The sequence below is a fragment of the Pelophylax lessonae genome, assembly GCF_965119305.1.
Source record: "Pelophylax lessonae genome assembly, chromosome: 4".
NCBI classification, from domain to species: domain Eukaryota; kingdom Metazoa; phylum Chordata; class Amphibia; order Anura; family Ranidae; genus Pelophylax; species Pelophylax lessonae.
In genome coordinates this window covers 555,587,026-555,603,765 of record NC_138771.1, presented here as the reverse complement: position 1 = coordinate 555,603,765, position 16,740 = coordinate 555,587,026, and positions in this window count along the sequence as shown.

Here is a 16,740-nt window from a genome sequence, read left to right as displayed (position 1 = left end):
AAGGTCGCAAAGTTTAAGGGGGCCGAATACTTTCGCAAGGCACTGTATAAACTGTACTGTATATACTTATTTAGTTTTTTTCAGTGGTATGATATTGTGGTGAAAATTATGAGTGCCTCCCCCTACCCCCCAGCTTTCACTGTGGTATATTACCCCCCCCCCCCCCTATATATTGTTCCTAGAGTCGCCACTGTGTGTGGTTACCTCTGCTTTTTGAGTTAATCGGCTTGAGGAGTCTCCTGAAAGCAGCCAGATAGTATCATTGCCTTTACTGCTCTTAACTTTTAGTCTTCATCACTTAGTTCAGGGGTGTCAAACTCAATTTCATCCCCGGCTGCATCAGTAGTATGGTTGCCCTGGGCTGGTTGTGCACTCAAGTGTATTACATACAAAGGGCAGAGTTTAGGGATGTGCTACGTACAGAGTGTAGGGTTTATCAGTGTGCTTCGTAGAAAGTGCAGGGTTTAGGGATATGCAACGCACAGAGTGCAGGGTTCAGGAGTGTGTTACATACAGAGTGCAGAGTTCAGTAGTGCACTACCTACAAAGTGAAGAGTTCAGGAGTGCTTTACCTACAGAGTGCAGATTTCAGGATTATTTTATGTACAGAGTGCAGAGATCAGGAGTATGTTATGTACAGAGTGCAGAGTTCAGGAGTATGTTACGTACAGAGTGCAGAGTTTAGGAGTATGTTACGTACGGAGTGCAGAGATCAGGAGTGTATATTGTACAGAGCACAGAGTTCAGGAGTGTGTTTTATACAGGGTGCAGATTTCAGCAGTATGTTAGGTACAGAGTGCAGAGTTCAGCAGTATGTTACGTACGAAGTGCAGAGTTCAGGAGTGTGTTTTGTACAGAGTGCAATAGTGCACTACCTACAGAGTTCAGATTTCAGGAGTATGTTACATACAGAGTGCAGAGTTCAGGAGTGTGTTTTGTACAGAGTGCAGTAGTGCGCTACCTAGAGAGTGCAGAGTTCAAGAGTATGCCATGTACAGAGTGTAGAGCTCAGGAGTATGTTATGTACAGTGGGTACGGAAAGTATTCAGACCCCCTTAAATTTTTCACTCTTTGTTATATTGCAGCCATTTGCTAAAATCATTTAAGTTCATTCTTCTTCCTCATGAATGTACACATAGCACCCCATACTGACAGAAAAACACAGAATTGTTGACATTGTTGCAGATTTATTAAAAAAGAAAAACTGAAATATCACATGGTCCTAAGTATTCATACCCTTTGCTGTGACACTCATATATTTAACTCAGGTGCTTTCCATTTCTTCTGATCATCCTTGAGATGGTTCTACACCTTCATTTGAGTCCAGCTGTGTTTGATTATACCGATTGGACTTGATTAGGAAAGCCACACACCTGTCTATATAAGACCTTCCAGATCACAATGCATGTCAGAGCAAATGAGAATCATGAGGTCAAAGGAACTGCCTGAAGAGCTCAGAGACAGAATTGTGGCAAGGCACAGATCTGGCCAAGGTTACAAAAAGATTTCTGCTGCACTTAAGGTTCCTAAGAGCACAGTGGCCTCCATAATCCTCAAATGGAAGACGTTTGGGACGACCAGAACCCTTCCTAGAGCTGGCCGTCCGGCCAAAGTGAGCTATCGGGGGAGAAGAGCCTTGGTGAGAGAGGTAAAGAAGAACCCAAAGATCACTGTGGCTGAGCTCCAGAGATGCAGTCAGGAGATGGGAGAAAGTTGTAGAAAGTCAACCATCACTGCAGCCCTCCACCACTCGGGGCTTTATGGCAGAGTGGCCCGACGGAAGCCTCTCCTTAGTGTAAGACACATGAAAGCCTGCATGGAGTTTGCTAAAAAACACCTGAAGGACTCCAAGATGGTGAGAAATAAGATTCTCTGGTCTGATGAAACCAAAATAGAACTTTTTGGCCTTAATTCTAAGCGGTATGTGTGGAGAAAACCAGGCACTGCTCATCACCTGTCCAATACAGTCCCAACAGTGAAGTATGGTGGTGGCAGCATCATGCTTTGGGGGTGTTTTTCAGCTGCAGGGACAGGACGACTGGTTGCAATCGAGGGAAAGATGAATGCGGCCAAGTACAGGGATATCCTGGACAAAAACCTTCTCCAGAGTGCTCTGGACCTCAGACTGGGCCGAAGGTTTACCTTCCAACAAGACAATGACCCTAAGCACACAGCTAATATAACGAAGGAGTGGCTTCACAACAACTCCGTGACTGTTCTGGAATGGCCCAGCCAGAGCCCTGACTTAAACCCAATTGAACATCTCTGGAGAGACCTAAAAATGGCTGTCCACCAACGTTTACCATCCAACCTGACAGAACTGGAGAGGATCAGCAAGGAGGAACGGCAGAGGATCCCCAAATCCAGGTGTGAAAGACTTGTTGCATCTTTCCCAAAAAGACTCTTGGCTGTATTAGATCAAAAGGGGGCTTCTACTAAATACTGAGCAAAGGGTCTGAATACTTAGGACCATGTGATATTTCAGTTTTTCTTTTTTAATAAATCTGCAACAATGTCAACAATTCTGTGTTTTTCTGTCAGTATGGGGTGCTATGTGTACATTCATGAGGAAGAAGAATGAACCTAAATGATTTTAGCAAATGGCTGCAATATAACAAAGAGTGAAAAATTTAAGGGGGTCTGAATACTTTCCGTACCCACTGTACATAGTGCAGAGTTCAGGAGTATGTCATGTACAGAGTGCAGAGTTCAGGAGTGTGTTTTGTACAGAGTGCAGAGCTCAGGAGTGTGTTATGTAGAGTGCAGTGTTCAGAAGTGTGTTTTAAAGTGTTTTGTACAGAGTGCAGATTTCAGAAGTGTGTTTTGTACAGAGTGCAGTGTTCATGAGTGTGTTTTGTACAGAGAGCAGAGTTCAGGAGTGTGTTTTGTACAGAGTGCAGTAGTGCACTACCTAGAGAGTGCAGAGTTCAAGAGTATGTCATGTACAGTGTGCAGAGCTCAGGAGTATGTTATGTACACAGTGCAGAGTTCAGGAGTATGTTATGTACAGAGTGCAGAATTCAGGAGTATGTCATGTACAAAGTGCAGAGTTCAGGAGTATGTTACTTACAGAGTGCAAAGATCAGGAGTGTTTTTTTGTGCAAAATCCAGGAGTGTGTTTTGTACAGAGTGCAGAGTTCAGGAGTTTGTTTTGTACAGAGTGCAGTAGTGCACTACCTACAGTGTGCAGAGTTCAGGAGTGTGTTTTGTACAGAATGCAGAGTTCAGGAGTGTGTCTTGTACAGAATGCAGAGTTTAGGGGTGTGTTTTGTACAGAGTGCAGAGCTTAGCAGTGTGTTTTGTACAGAGTGCAGGGTTTAGAAGTGTGTTACATACAGAGTGCAGAGTTTAGGAGTGTGTTTCGTACAGAGTTCCGAGTTCAGGAGTGTGTTTTGTACAGAATGCAGAGTTCAGGAGTATGTTACGTACAGAGTGCAGAGTTCAGGAGTATGTTACGTACAGAGTGCAGATTTCAGGAGTGTGTTTTGTACAGAGTGCAGACTTCAGAAGTGTGTTTTGTACAAAGTGCAGAGTTCAGGAGTGTGTTGTGTACAGAGTGCAGGGTTTAGGGGTGTGTTTTGTACAGAGTGCAGAGCTTAGCAGTGTGTTTTGTACAGAGTGCAGAGTTTAGCAGTGTGTTTTGTACAGAGTGCAGAGTTCAGGAGTGTGTTTTGTACAGAGTGCAGAGTCTAGGAGTCTGTTATGTACTGTAACGCTTCTGCGTTTCTTATATGGTGTGGATTTTCAGCTGCAGAAATAGTTCCACGTCAGTAGTCATGTAAGAGATATGCTGAGATACCATTCCCAACCTCAATGACTCATCATGTGTGGAAGGTCTTATTTCAGCCAGTAAATACACACAATTAGCAAGCTGGTTCCTAGAGTGACTTTATGTATGTGGTAACACAATGATGAAGGTTGAGGGATAGGTTGAGTGGAGGTGGTAGGTGATAGACACTTGAAGGTGAGACAGTAGCAGATGGATGCAGGAAGGTTTAGCAATGTTGTATGATAGCAGATGATAGAATAGCAGGTGGACATACAAAAGAGATCAACCCAGTGCAGAAAAGTAGCAGTAGTCTCAAGAGCTAGCAATCTAGTTATGCAGATGTGATAAACAGTCTTTACTATGCAGAGCTAGATAGTGTAAGCTTAGTATAAGTTTATAGAGAATTCCCCTGCGGGGTACTTAGCACTATTAGCGATACAGCCGAAGGGTGGTTCAGGAGAGGCGGATGATCCAGTAGCGGGATACAGGGATCAGCGCAGCGAGGTTCTGTCAGCGAAGTAAGCTTGCAAGCATGGAAGCTTCAAGCAAGGTTAGCATCCAGGTAAGGGTGTTTGAACGAACACATGTGAGTGAGAACCGGCGCTTTAAATAGCCATCTAGTCCGGCGCTGGGTGATGACAGCTCCAGTCTTAAAGGTGTATGCGCACCTTTCCAAAAGTAAATGGTGGGGCGCATACACTTGTGGAAAGTGTAATTTAGGGTACCAAAGGTACCGGAACATTACATGTACAGAGTTCAGAGTTCAGGAGAATGTTACATACAGAGTGCAGGGTTTAGAAGTGTGTTACATACAGAGTGCAGAGTTTAGGAGTGTGTTTCGTACAGAGTTCCGAGTTCAGGAGTGTGTTTTGTACAGAGTGCAGAGTTCAGGAGTATGTTACGTACAGAGTGCAGAGTTCAGGAGTTTGTTACGAGTGTGTTTTGTACAGAGTGCACAGTTCAGGAGTGTATTTTGTACAGAGTGCAGAGTTCAGGAGTGTGTTTTGTACAGAGTGCAGAGTCTAGGAGTCTGTTATGTACAGAGTTCAGGAGAATGTTACATACAGAGTGCAGGGTTTAGAAGTGTGTTACATACAGAGTGCAGAGTTTAGGAGTGTGTTTCGTACAGAGTTCCGAGTTCAGGAGTATGTTAAGTACAGAATGCAGTTCAGCAGTATGTTACGTACAGAATGCAGAGTGCAGCAGTATGTTACATACAGAGTGCAGGGTTCAGGAGTACGTTACTTACAAAGTGCAGAGTTGAGGAGTGTGTTTTGTACAGAGTGCAGAGTTCATGAGTGTGTTTTGTACAGAGAGTAGAGTTCAGGAGTGTTTTGTACAGAGTGCAGTAGTTCACTACCTAGAGAGTGCAGAGTTCAAGAGTATGTCATGTACAGTGTGCAGAGTTCAGGAGTATGTCATGTACAGAGTGCAGAGTTCAGGAGTATGTCCTGTACAGAGTGCAGAGTTCAGGAGCATGTTACGTACAGAGTGCAGAGATCAGGAGTATTTTTTGTGCAGAGTCCAGGAGTGTGTTGTCTATAGAATGCAGAGTTCAGGAGTGTGTTTTGTACAGAGTGCTGAGTTTAGGGGTGTGTTTTGTACCGAGTGCAGAGCTTAGCAGTGTGTTTTGTACAGAGTGCAGAGTTTAGCAGTGTATTTTGTACAGAGTGCATAGTTCAGGAGTGTGTTTTGTACAGAGTGCAGTAGTGCACTACCTACAGAGTGCAGAGTATAGGAGTGTGTTACGTACAGAGTGCAGAGTTCAGAAGTATGTTACGTACAGTGTGCAGGGTTTACAAGTGTGTTACATACAGAGTGCAGAGTTTAGGAGTGTGTTTTGTACAGAGTTCCAAGTTCAGAAGTGTGTGTTTTGTACAGAGTGCAGAGTTCAGGAGTGTGTTTTTACAGAGTGCAGGGTTCAGGAGTGGGTTTTTTACAGAGCGCAGAGTGCAGTAGTGCACTACCTACAGAGTGCAGAGTTTAGGAGTGTGCTATGTACAGAGTGCAGAGTTTAGGATTTTGTTATGTGCTGAGTTCAGCAGTATGTTACGTACAGAGTGCAAAGTTCAGAAGTGTGTTTTGTACAGAGTTGAGAGTGCAGTAGTGTGTTACGTACAGAGTGCAGAGTTTAGGAGTGTGTTATGCACAGAGAGAAGAGTTTAGGAGTGTGTTATGTACAGAGTGGAGAGTTCAGGAGTGTGTTACGTACAGAGTGCAGAGTTCTGGAATGTGTTTTGTGCAGAGTTCAGGAGTGTGTTTTGTACAGAGTGCAGAGTTCAGGAGTGTGTTTTGTACAGAGTGCAGAGTTTAGGAGTGTGTTTTGTACAGAGTGAAGAGTTTAGGAGAATGTTACATACAGAGTGCAGAGTTCAGGAGTATGTTAGGTACAGAGTGCAGAGTTCAGAAGTATGTTACTTACAGAGTGCAAAGTTCAGGAGTATGTTGTTTTGTACAGAGCGCAGAGTTCAGGAGCATGTTACGTAGAGAGTGCAGAGTTCAGGAGTATGTTACATACAGAATGCAGAGTTCAGGAGTGTGTTTTGTACAGAGTGTAGAGTTCAGTAGTGCACTACCTATGGATTGCAGAGTTCTGGAGTGCATTATGTACAGATTGCAGAGTTCAAGAGTGCAGAGTTCAGGAGTACACTACATACAAAGTGCAGAATTAGGAGTGTGGTCCATACAGAGTGCAAAGTTCAGGGGCGCTCTGTGTACAGAGTGCAGAGTTTAGCAGTCTGTTACGTACAGAGTGCAGAGTTCAGGGGTGTGCTGTGTACAGAGTGCAGCAGAGTTCAGGAGTATGTTATGTACAGAGTGCAGAGTTCAGGAGTATTCCATGTACAGAGTGCAGAATTCTGGAGTATTCTATGTACAGAGTTCAGGAGTATGCCATGTACAGAGTGCAGTATTCAGGAGTATGTTATGTACAGAGTGCAGAATTCTGGAGTATTCTATGTTCAGAGTTCAGGAGTATGCCATGTACAGGGTGCAGTATTCAGGAGTATGTTACGTACATAGTGCAGAGTTCAGGAGTGTGTTACGTACAGAGTGCAGAGTTTAGGGATGCGCTGTATAAAGAGTGCAGGGTTGAGAAGTACCTGAGAGATCTGTTAGTTGGGAGTTGGGAGCCGGCCAGAGCAAAGTTGTTCTTTTAAACATAGAAGGCTTCTATGTTTACAAGTGACAGCAAGGATCAGGGAGCAGAGGGTGAGAGCTGGAAGTGCCATGTTCCAGTTGAAAAACTGGGTGCGAGGGCCACATGACATGACCTGGGGGACCGGACTCAGCCCGCGGGCCTTCTGTTTAACATATGTGACTTAGTTGATTCGCTTGAGAAATATTTGTCTGTTTTTCAATCACACTGTTTACTGCTTGTTCCATTCCTAAATCTCACAATAAAAAGAATTTCTGTGTTCACTACAATTTGTGTCCATTTACTGTGGAGTTTGCACTAACATTGCTGCCAGGTGTGCCAGAAGTTCAGCGACTGTTCTTGGGGTTGAGAGGCAGAGTACAGAACCAAATATACTCAAGCGGCTCCTTTGGGGGTAACGCTACACGTGGGGCTCGTCCGGGATACCTTTACTCTGCTATGAACTCCTCAAGACAGCACCCTTACAAGCACCAAGATGGACCCTGGTGCTGCAACCCAGTGGTGTGGCGAAGAAGGCGATCGCCCAGAGTCAAGCACAGTGATCAAGCTCTCTGGGGAGCTACACATGAAATCTGAACAAAACACATATACTATAGCATTTATTTGCCTCTCTCCAAAGCATAAAGTGTCATTTCTCTCTGTTGTCTTGTTTCTCTGTTATCTGCATGAGTCACTTCTGACACATTTTCCTAATGCCAAAAGAAAAAAGGTGACAGGGGAGGGAGCTCCAGCTGATTGACAGCCTCAGTTTTGTTTCTGTGTGCTGTGTGAAGGGGGGTATAACGTACCTGGTGATTGAGCCTGAAGTGTAGAGAAAGGCCTCTTAAAGCTCTTGGCCAGGTGCCCTGTTAAAGTAACAGGGAAAGCCAGAGCACAGAGTGGCACAAGTGCCTGATAAGGCTTCTGCTGGAGAATGCTGATATGCATCAGGATATGCAGGAGAAGCTGGCTGGCTGTCTGGCACGCTGGCAAAAAGGAACTGACGTCAGGCACTGCTTAGCCAATTACTGCCTGCCCACCGTCAAATGATGGCGGAGCGGTGCAGCTATTGTTCTGAGACAAAACACAATATTGCTGCGCTAAAGAAAGTACATAAAAGACTATATGAAAATGACAAAATAGTCTATCTAAAGACGAGGGTAAAGCAGCCACACTAATCTGGAATATGGCAGATTAAAATACACAATAAAACAATAACTGTGGCGCTAGACCCTATAAAAAAGAGTCCCAAATGAATGAGAAAGCAGTCCATAAGTATATATCTCCACACTTGAAAACATGAGAGACAATTCCAGAGCTGAAGAACCACCACCAGAAAGCACTCTAGTACCACCACTTCTTACCAGATGTAGTTGACCCCCATAACAGAGATCAAATGCGCACAGACAGTAGGTTTAAAAACAGGAGGCTTCACACTCCGATCTCCAGTTGACAGGCTCAAAGGGTGGTATAATATGTGAAAGAAAAAGGGACATCACATAGCGCAGACTGCTAATTGCACTTTATTCCCACACATAAAATTTGCCACTTACAAAATAAGAGGAGAAAATCTCGCATCCATTGAATAACATTTAGAGACCTCCCCGATGTTCCTGAACGTTCTCAGCGTTGACCACCCGAAAGATGGCCGCCACGTCTCCTCCACGCTGCGGCACGCGTCACCGAGAGCGCCACCCGATGCACGTTTCGTCATAAAAAGACGTCGTCAAGGGCCCCCTTGGGAATAAAGTGCAATTAGCAGTCTGCGCTATGTGATGTCCCTTTTTCTTTCACATATTATACCACCCTTTGAGCCTGTCAACTGGAGATCGGAGTGTGAAGCCTCCTGTTTTTAAACCTACTGTCTGTGCGCATTTGATCTCTGTTATGGGGGTCAACTACATCTAGTAAGAAGTGGTGGTACTGGAGTGCTTTCTGGTGGTGGTTCTTCAGCTCTGGAATTGTCTCTCATGTTTTCAAGTGTGGAGATATATACTTATGGACTGCTTTCTCATTCATTTGGGACTCTTTCATAGGGTCTAGCGCCACAGTTATTGTTTTATTGTTCTGAGACACTGTCATATGACGGCGCACCAGAACGGCCTCTCTCACGTTTCCGCAGGGGCAGGCAGTGCGGGTATCGCGGCCGCACCGTGTTGCTAGGACACGGCGCGACCCTGATCTTGGTAAAGAACCAATGACATGGCTCTTTATCCATGTGATTGACTGTGTCCAATCACAGCCGGTCACATGTAAATGAGGAAGTGCCATTTATCGGCTCTCCTCGCCTCACACTGTCAGAGTGTGTGGCGAGGAGAGCCGATCAGCGGCTCCTCCTCAAAGGGGAGACTAGGACAGGTAATCAATCGGGGCACTGGTCATCAGTGCCCTGATTACAGAAAAGTAATAAAACAGTGCCAATCAGTGCCCATAGTGCTGCCAGTCAGTGGCTGCTCATCTATGCTGCCCATCAGTATCCATCAGTGCTGCCCGTCAGTGCCCATCAGTGCTGCCGGTCAGTGCCGCCCGTCAGTGCCCATCACTGCCGCCCGTCAGTGCCGCCCGTCAGTGCCCCCTCTCAGTGCCCATCAGTGCCACCTCTCAGGGCCTTTCAGTGCCCATCAGTGCTGCCTATCATTGCTCATCAGTGCCACCTATCAGTGCCCATCAGTGCGGCATATTAGTACCTCCTCATCAGTGCCACCTCATTAGTGCCCATAAATGCCACCTCATCAGTGCCCATAAGTGCCACCTCATCAGTGCCCATCAGTGCAGCCTATTAGTGCCCATCAGTGCCGCCTCATCAGCGCACATCAGTAAAGGAGAAAAATGACTTATTTTCAAAATTTACTCACAGAAAATAAGAAAAACTTTTTTTTTTTTTTTTTCAAAATTTTCTGTCTTTTTTCTTTTTTTGTGTGGAAGAAATAAAAAACCCAGCGGTGATTAAATACCACCAAAAGAAAGCTCTATTTTTGTGAAGAAAAATGAAAAGTTTTTTTATATGGATACAGTGTAGCATGATCGCGCAATTGTCATTCAAAGTGTGACAGCGCTGAAAGCTGAAAATTGGCCTGGGCAGGTAGGGGGTAAAAGTGCACTGTATTGAAGTTGTTAAGCTGCTTAAGTCCTATGCAATGTCAGACAGGCCAGGTCAGTAACTAGAAGGCAGATCAAACATAGGAGGCAGGCAGAAGAGTATTCAGGAGTCAAGCTGGGGTCAGTAACAGCAAGGCAGGTGAGCAGGAGGGTAAACCAAAAGCGTAGTTGTCAGGGTGCCAGGAAACCAGTTTACACGGAGATGCAGGTAATATAAAGCAGTTTATTGGCGCAAACAACAATAAATGCACAACAAGAGTGAGGAAGTGAGAGCAGGAACAAGCCGGGGTCAAGTCCAGAAGCGGGTAGTCATCCAAGCCGGGGTCGAGTCCAGAAGCGGATAGTCATCTAAGCCGGGGGCAAATCCAGAAGCGGGAAGTCTACCGATGCCAGGTAGTCTGGCGATGCGGGGTCTAGAGCCAGGTCATACACGGAGGAACAGGGTGAACAGAAGACTGCTAGCAGAGATGTACCTTGGAGTAGAACGCAAGGGCAAGGACTGCAGCCCATCAGGTGATAGATATAGTCAGGTGTACAGCATCCAGGCAGCAGGCAAGTAATGATGCAATCAGAGTTTATAAGAGGCAGCAGTCTGCACATGTCCAAGATGGCTGCCAACAGGAGGGCAAGGTAAGACCTTGACAGTACCCTCCCCTCAACGACCCCTCCTCCGCGGAGCAAAAAAAGGGTTTCTGAGGAAAGCGCGGAGGAGGGCAGGAGCATGAACATCAGCAGAGAAAACCCAGGAGCGCTCCTCAGGACCATAACCCTTCTAGTGCACCAGGTATTGAACCTGACCTCAGAACAGACGAGAATTCAAAATACTGCTAACCTCATACTCATGATTGCCCACAGGAATGGGAGGAGGGCGAGAAAGTGAAGAAGTAAAGCGATTGCAAACCAGTGGCTTCAAATGTGACACGTGAAAGACATTGGAGATACGCATGCCAGGAGGAAGATCAAAGGCATAGGCCACCGGGTTCACCTTACGGAGGATGGGAAAAGGCCCAACAAAATGGGGTGCCAGTTTTGGAGTGGGCACCCTGAGGTTGAGATTACAAGTCTACAGCCACACTCTCTCCCCGACCTGGTCTGAAGAGCAGATAAAAGTCTCTGGTCTGCCTGGAGCTTCTGACACTGTGCAGAGACCCATAAACAGGGACGGACTGGGAATAAAATTCAGCCCTGGAAATAATTTCATACCAGCCCCATAGCATTATTATACCGACCCAACAGCATAGCGCCATTATTTTCTTGTTCATAAAAGGGAAAACCATGCATTTTAAAGCACATTTGAAGAGTGTATTATATATATATATAGATAAGACAGATATGAAAGCATGTAGTGCTTTATATATATATATATATATATATATATATATATATATATATATATATATATATAAGAAAGAATATAAAAGTGGTAAAAGTGCGGACATGATACAGGAGATGCAGAGGCTGCGGACATGGTACAGGAGATGCAGGAGCTGCGGACATTGTACATGAGATGTCAGAGGCTCCGGCATGATACAGGAGATGTCAGAGGCTGCGGACATGGTAGAGGAGATGCAGAGGCTGCGGACATGGTACAGGAGATGTCAGAGGCTGCGAACATGGTACAGGAGATGTCAGGGGCTGTGGGCATGGTACAGGAGATGTCAGAGGCTGCGGACATGGTACAGGAGATGTCAGAGGCTGTGGACATGGTACAGGAGATGCAGGGGCTTTGGGCATGGTGCAGGAGATGCAGGGGCTGTGGGTATGGTGCAGGAGATGCAGGGGCTGCGGGCATGGTACAGGAGATGCAGGGGCTGCGGACATGGTACAGGAGATGCAGGGGCTGTGGACATGGTGCAGGAGATGCAGGGGCTGCTGACATGGTGCAGGAGATGCAGGGGCTGCGAGTATGCTGCAGGAGATGCAGGGGCTGTGGGCATGGTGCAGGGGCTGCGGGCATGGTGCAGGAGATGTCAGAGGCTGCGGACATGGAACAGGAGATGCAGGGGCTGCGGGCATGGTACAGAAGATGCAGGGGCTGCGGACATGGTACTGGAGATGCAGGGACTGCGGACATGGTGCAGGGGCTGCTGACATGGTGCAGGGGCTGCGGACATGGTACAGGAGATGCAGGGGCTGCGGGCATGGTACAGAAGATGCAGGGGCTGTGGGCATGGTGCAGGGGCTGCAGACATGGTACAGGAGATGCAGGGCTGTGGGCATAGTACAGGAGATGCAGGGTTGCCAGCATGGTGCAGGGGCTGTGGGCATTGTACAGGAGATGCAGGGCTGCAGGAAATGCAGTGCTGTGGGCATGGTACAGAAGAATCTCCTGTATCATGCCCGCAGCACTGCATCTCCTGCGAAGTCTCGCTTACCTTGTGGATCAAAGGAGCCTTGCATTTAAAAATGGTGCCGCCCGGCGCCAACACGTCACCGCACATGCGCCGCCTGCACGGGAGTAGCCGAACATGTACAGGCTTTCCCGAGCGGCGGCGCATGCGCAGTGTGCATGTCGGGCCGGCCGTGGCCATTTTTTTTTTCAGGTGTTCGCAGGCCCAGGGCAGGGGGGACTTGCCGGCCTACCAGGAAATTTCCCGGTAGGCCAGTCAGGCCCAGCCCATAAATGCTCTTGAATCTGCACCCAAGAGGAACAAAGTCCACAAAGATGATCCTCCACAGCAGGGATGTTCTGTGGCTAGAACGACCCGGGCAACACAGCGGGTTGGAACCCATAATTGGCCATGAATGTAGACATTCCGGAAGACGAGTTGATGGCGTTGGAGTTCCTGGCAAACTCTGCCCAGGGTAGCAGATCAACCCAATTGACCTGATGGTCAGAGATATAGCAATGGAGAAATTGCTCCAGAGTTTGGTTGGAACGCTCAGAGGCACCATTGGCCTGCAGATTGTAGGCCAAGGAAAAGGAAAGTTGAATACCCAACTGGGAGCAAAATGCGCACCAGAACCTGGAGACAAACTGGCTCTCAATACCGATACAATCTCCTTAGGCAACCCGTGTAAACGGAAGACCTCCCTGGTAAACACCGAGGCAAGCTCCTGAGCGGTAGGCAGCCACTTAAACGGAACACAGTGGCACATTTTGGAGAACCAGTCGAAAACCATGAGGATAACCATGTAACCTCAAGAGACGGGAAGTTCCACAATAAAATCCATGGCCAGGTGAGACCAGGGATGCTCTCCATTAGGAATGGGATGCAGTAGGACCAAGGGAAGGTGCCGAGGAGATTTGTTCTAGGCACAGACAGAACAAGCAGCCACATATGCAGCAACATCAGTGCGTAGAGCTGGCCTCCAGAACTGACGGAAATAGCCCAGGACATCTGGTTCTTACCAGGATGACCGGCAGTCTTGGAATTGTAGTACGTGTGCAACTCCACAGGTACAAAACATTTGACAGCAGGTCTCTCTGTGGGAGCATCAGGTTGGGCAGCCAATATCTGTTCCCCAAAAGGAGAGTTTAAAGAGGTTGTAAACCCATGACACTTTTTTTTTTTTTTGCTGCAATCTGAAAGAGAAACCCATAATGAGCTAGTATGCATCGCATACTAGCTCATTATGAAATACTTACCTAAGAACGAGCCCCCGCCGTGCCGCCCGCTCACCTGTATGATGGGCGACATGTCCAGTCACCCGTCTTCCGGGATCGCGGCATCCGGTCATCTGATTGGCCGGAGCCGCTGTGATGTCACTCCTGCGCACGCGCACGGGAGCCGACAGTCACGGCACGGGGCTCTGAAGAAACGGCACCAGCGGCCGTTCCTTCAGAGCGGATGCGCTAGTGACGTCACTGGCTGCATGTAAGGTAAATATCTCCTAAACGGTACATGTTTAGGAGATATTTACAGTACCTTGAGGTATGCCTTAATATAGGCTTACCTATAGATAAAAGTGCCAGAGGAGGGTTTACTTCCTCTTTAAGTTGGTGTGGATGGCAGCCAGGATATGATCTGAAGGTATGAATGGTGTTGGCACGGAGTCCTCCCTGGACAACTCAGAATACTGGCAAGACAAGGCATTGTAACGTTCATGCGTTTTTGTTAGTGGATGGATTTACAGCTGCAGAATTATTACACTCAGTAGCCTTGTAGAGATTCTGTTGAACAAACATATCCAACTCTCAGGACTTCATCACAGTGCACAGCCTGTTATGCAATATACATATACTCAATCAGATGTTTAATGGAGGGATAGAATATATGAGAATGTATAGATGAGAGACATGCTATTGTATGGTGAGCACTAGGAGTAGTATTAGGAGAGTTGCAGGTGATGGTAAAGCAGATAGGTTCTGATGTCAAGTATAGTGCAGATGGTAAGAGGACACAGATGGAGTATACTTAGACAGAGTAACCTAGTGCAAGGATAGTTGAAGGTAGTCCCAAGAGCTAACAGTCTATGCAGATGATAGGGAATAGATAGATACAGATAGTCCTGGTAATTGCAGTAGATGACAGTAGGAGATTGGTTAGTAAGGAATCCCCTGTGGGGTACTTATCACTTAGATAGGTTAGTAGAGAGAGGTGATCCCGTAGCGAGATACGGATCAGCAGCGAGGTTCCGGCTTCAGTTCAGCAAAGGGAAATGTCAGCAGCTCCGACTTCACAGGAGAAGGTGCGGTGAACATGTGGTTTGAACGAGCAATGAGTGAGAGAAAGCCGGCAATTGAAATAGCCGCTCATAGCGGCGCTCAGCAATGATGTCATCCGGTCTTAAAGGTGTATGCGTCTCTTGGATAACAAGATGGGACGCAATTTAGTAAGAGAGAAATATGGAACAAGGGTACCAGAACATTACAGTACCCCCCCCCCCCTTAAGGCCGGCTCCGGAAGGCCTCTAGAACTGGTTTTTCTGGATATTTCGAGTGGAAATTGCGAATCAGTCTAGGGGCATGTATATCGGAGGTATCCAGCCAGGTGTCATCTTGGGGCCCATAGTTCTTCCATCGTACAAGATACTGGAGTCTTCTTCTATGGAAACGGGAATCCAAAATCTCTTTTATCTCAAATTCTTCTCCACCTTCCACTTGTACAGGAGGTGGAGGTGAGATAGTAGGCCTTATTCCTTGGTTAGGAACATGGGGCTTCAGTAGCGACACATGGAAGATGGGATGTATCTTGAAGGTCTGTTGGTAATGTGAGTTGTACTGCAGCTTTTCCAATAAGCTTCTCTATTGGGAAAGGTCCCAGAAATAGAGGTCCAAGTTTTTTACTAGGGATTTTTAATCTCAGATTTTTTGTAGAAAGCCAAACAAGATCCCCAATGGCATATTGGGGAGAGGGTTTCCTACGGAGGTCGTAGTACCTCTTTTGTTGGCTATGAGCATGTGATATGGTATTGTTGAGTAATCCCAGAGAATCCTTTATCTGGGCAAGATAATCAGATGCCACTGGATTACTTGATGGCAAGATACGTGGTGGAAGGAGTGTGGGATGAAACCCGTAATTTAGGTAAAATGGACTTTGTTTAGTAGTGCTATGAGTCGCGTTGTTATAGGCGAATTCCGCCAGCGGGAGGAGATCTGCCCAATCGTCCTGTAGATACGAAGTATAGCAACGCAGATACTGTTCAATGCACTGGTTAACTCTCTCTGTCTGTCCGTTGGTCTGAGGGTGGTAGGGAGAAGTAAGTTTACGCTTTATTCATAGTATCTGACATAGAGCTAGCCAAAACTTTGAGATGAATTGTGAACCACGGTCAGACAGCAGTGTTTTTGGAATACCATGTAACTTAAAGACATGTTTCACAAGTAATTCCGCTGTTTGTTTGGATGAAGGTAGTTTTCGGATAGGAGTGAAATGTGCCATCTTGGTCAGATGGTCCACTGACACCAAGATGGTGTTGAATCCTTTGGAAGGTGGTAGTTCCACTATGAAGTCTAAGGATACCACTTCCCACGGAACCTGGGGTATCGGTAAACTACAAAGTAACCCTGATGGTTTCGTGTTGTCAATTTTAGACCTTGCACAGATATCACAAGATGAAACGAACTTTTTTACGGTTGTCTTCATGTCTGGCCACCAAAACTGCCTAGTAAGTAGATTGAAAGTTTTAGTCATACCCATATGTCCTGCCATAGGTACATCATGCGACAATTCCAAGATCTTGGTTCGCATAGTAGGGGGTATGTATAATTTATCGTTGTAGTAGAGGAAGCCTTCTGCGTCAGTAGTTAGTTGTGGTGGAGGTGAGTCCAGTCCTATGCTGTGCAAAATCTCCTCCTTCAGGGAGCGAACGACACCGATAATACGTTCAAGTGGTATTATAGGAACTGAGGGAACCTCGGTACAATCTTTCTCGGCTAGTCGTGAAAGCGCATCCGCTTTTTTATTTTTGTCTGCGGGCGTGTAAGTCACTAAAAAATTAAATCTCAGAAAGAATAACGACCACCGTACCTGCCGGTGGGAAAGAGTTCTATTAGTCTGAAGGTATTGAAGGTTTTTGTGATCAGTATATATCAGGATTGGCAATTGAGTGCCCTCAAGTAGATGTCGCCAATTCTCTAACGCCAGTTTTATGGCTAGTAACTCCTTCTCACCTACTGGGTAGTTCACCTCGGGGCTGCTTAATGACTTTGAGAAGAAAGCAACTGGGTGAAGAGGTGAGGTGTTTGTTGGTCGTTGTGAGAGAACTGCTCCTACTGCCATATTTGACGCATCTACCTCCAAGATGTATTGAAGGGATGGGTCTGGATGGCATAGTATGGGGGCAGTAGTAA